Genomic DNA, 2,882 nt, shown 5'->3' with positions numbered 1-2,882 from the left:
GGAGCATCAGTTTTACAATAACAAAACAAATTCAAATACTTTTTTAAAGTAATATTGTAGCTTTTTTGCAGCCATGCCAATTCTAGAACCATGCCAAAGACGCATGGAACGTGCCTGCTCTTACATGATGGAACGTGCTCTAAAGCGCGGTTCGCCTCAACAGTGGCGCCTGATTTCTCTTAGTATATATAGGTACAAAACTATATGCTATATACAGAAACCCTTGCCAGAAACACCAGGGGCTCCTGCGACGGCCCGCTCTCCTCGCCGGCCGCTTGAGCTACCCAACTGGTTTTCTAGATGGCTGCCCACCGAGGCTAGCGCTACAGGAAACTCAGTTTCTTTGGTTGAAACTTCCGTGAGGGAACACTGAAAGCGCTTCCAACTGTGCAAAGATATCACACACACACCTCAACGAGGTTGGCGACGCAACCGAAAACCGTTGCGCGCAGAGCGAGACTTCTTATATGGGCCTCCCAAAAGCCAGCCTTCTCTTGGCTATGCGGAAGAACATGTTCTTTTAAATTATGACCGTAATATAGGTGTTGCAACTATATTAGCAGAAAAGGAATAAAAATGCCAAAACCACGGTATTTTGCTTCGTTTTAATGCCTGAAAATCAACTCTACACACCGAGAGGGCATGGCCAGCTGTGCAAATAACCGTATCTCCCTGTGTTATCGGGTAGCTAAAAGCCTCTCGGCTGCTAACGCTCCAGTCGTGTCGTGCTCAGGGGGCCACCGGGTGCGGAGCGGACCTTCAAAAACGGTGAGCTAAAACTCTCTATCTGCCACCGACCGCCCCTAACTGTTTGTCCCTACCCCTTCTCTGTTGTTTCAAACAACGTTTTTCTCCCTCTGTCTCTTTCTCTCTCTCTCCGCTCAGTAGCCAGCCATGAAAGCACCTGAAAGGATATAGAACTGAGGCAGTTCAGTCTTTTGCAATGATTTGTTTGTATTGAACCGAAAATACACAATTTTCCTAAATGAAGGGTTCAGGCGAAGCCCCAAGAATTCTCTTCTTGGACGATCTTCTCGAGATGGGGAGGGAAGTCGTTCTTAATATTGAACATTCGCCGGATTTCCGCAGGTGTCTTGCCTTTGATCATTGTGGCAAAAGTCTTGCAGGCGACGTCCTGAAGGCGACTGATGTTCAGGTAGATGGACGCCCCAACGAGCTCGAAGAGCAATGCCCGATTTTCAACCAAGAACTCTCGATCCCACGGAGCCACGTACAGGTCGTATGTCCTCGCCTCCTTATTCTCCGCAAATTCTGGGGGGTGTATTGAGACCTTCACTGTCGGACCATCATCCTTGTGGTGAGCGACCCAAATGAGAACTTTCTCGAGGACTTCGGAGCGCACGTTCGACAGGGGCACGACATCTTCTCCGTCGAAGCCCAAAACATCCAGCATGCTTTTTATAGTCAGCGACAACTTTGCCACGTCCACATCTACGTGGAAAACTTTGCCGTCAGAACTCTGTAGTTTAAGCTTCGGACGTTTCCCTGCACGGTAAGAAAAAGGGCGTGCGAGGTTTCTTCCGTTGCTAAACTCATTAAAATTCTAGGCGAAAACATTGATTTATTCTAATTAATACTTCTGTCAAAAGCAACGAGAGAAGCTGGTAGTCTGTCACTACTATCGAGTCTTCTTTGTAATCGAACATGCCTGATTCATTTCCCGTCGTAGAGAACGCGAACAACTCTGCTCTCGCTGCTAACTAGGAGTTAGTCAGAAGTTACTCTAAAAACTGTGGTTATATTGATGGGCAAGGGAGAACAAACAATGTAGCCCATATTATTCTGACCGTGATATTCCCTACACACGTCATCGTTCCTTGTAAATACTATACCGACCAAAAAGAAAACACAGCAAACTGTTTCACTTTTCCAAATAAAGATTAGCAGAAACAATGTAAAATATATATCTAAGCATATAAAGTGCGTCTTCGAAGTTCGCGGTCTTCTTCGACGTTACGAGGCGCAGTACACGTACAGATTACTAAACAACGCGAATGCGGTCAAGGAAAAACCTTTATACTCAGTTTTTAGCCATGTTGTTCTTTGCTTTCCTTCAAGGAGCCTATTCGCACATTGTTGCTTACGGCAACTGTTGGCCGGAAAGAAAATATACACACCTTCCGCAGGCATCTCCTCTTTTTTAATAGCCGCTTGAGCAAGGTGAGATTGTCCATCGGCTGCAGACGATAGCGTTAACGAACCCTCGGAAGTCGACGTAGGCGGTTTGGCCTCGCAGTCCCGGGATGCATCAGCACTCTTCTTGCAACTGGCGCCTAGGGCAGCAGCGGCATCCTCACCGTTGTCGGAGCGGCTACTGATGTCGTCGAGCTCCACAGATGGGGGTGCCGGCCTTTTTCCCCCGTACATTATTCGTTGCCTTAAACGCCGTACTCAGGGTTCCAGCAACGCCAGCGCGCTGCGAACGCTTTTATCGTCTTCCTTGTAATCTTAAATGTTCATGATGATGATGTGCTCAAAGTTTTCGACACGCACCCATAAAGGGGATTGGCCAGCGCTAACTCGGCTGTTGAAATTCATGAGGAACTCAGAATATAATTTATTTTCGGAAACACAGAGGCCGTAAAATGAAACTTCCTTATGAGAAAAACTCTAGTTATCCATTAATTAGCACCCTTCAGAAATTAAAACTACCTGAAGCAGAAAGAAAATCTTGTATACATTTATGTATCCCTTTTTGCATACCGCAACTTTGTTGCGTAAATAGCTAATATAAGTGAAATCGGTAAAGTCAACCCCGAACGCTACACTGGGTCCTTCAAAACCAGTTGTCTAGCTCCCGAGAAGCGGCGAAAGGCGAGAAAATAATGTTCGATGTCGCACGAATGGTCTCGCGCCGTTCA

General features: G+C 46.5%; 1 pseudogene; it reads right to left on the bottom strand.

The window, feature by feature from the left end:
• Positions 1-994: 994 nt before the first annotated feature.
• On the bottom strand, positions 995-2,388 carry LOC144153503 (S-phase kinase-associated protein 1 pseudogene; annotated as a pseudogene).
• Positions 2,389-2,882: the final 494 nt, after the last annotated feature.

The sequence above is a fragment of the Haemaphysalis longicornis genome, unplaced genomic scaffold (assembly GCF_048455015.1).
Source record: "Haemaphysalis longicornis isolate Haplotype H1 unplaced genomic scaffold, Haemaphysalis longicornis Haplotype H1 scaffold_9, whole genome shotgun sequence".
NCBI lineage: Eukaryota > Metazoa > Arthropoda > Arachnida > Ixodida > Ixodidae > Haemaphysalis > Haemaphysalis longicornis.
This window is presented reverse-complemented; position numbering and strand designations above follow the sequence as displayed.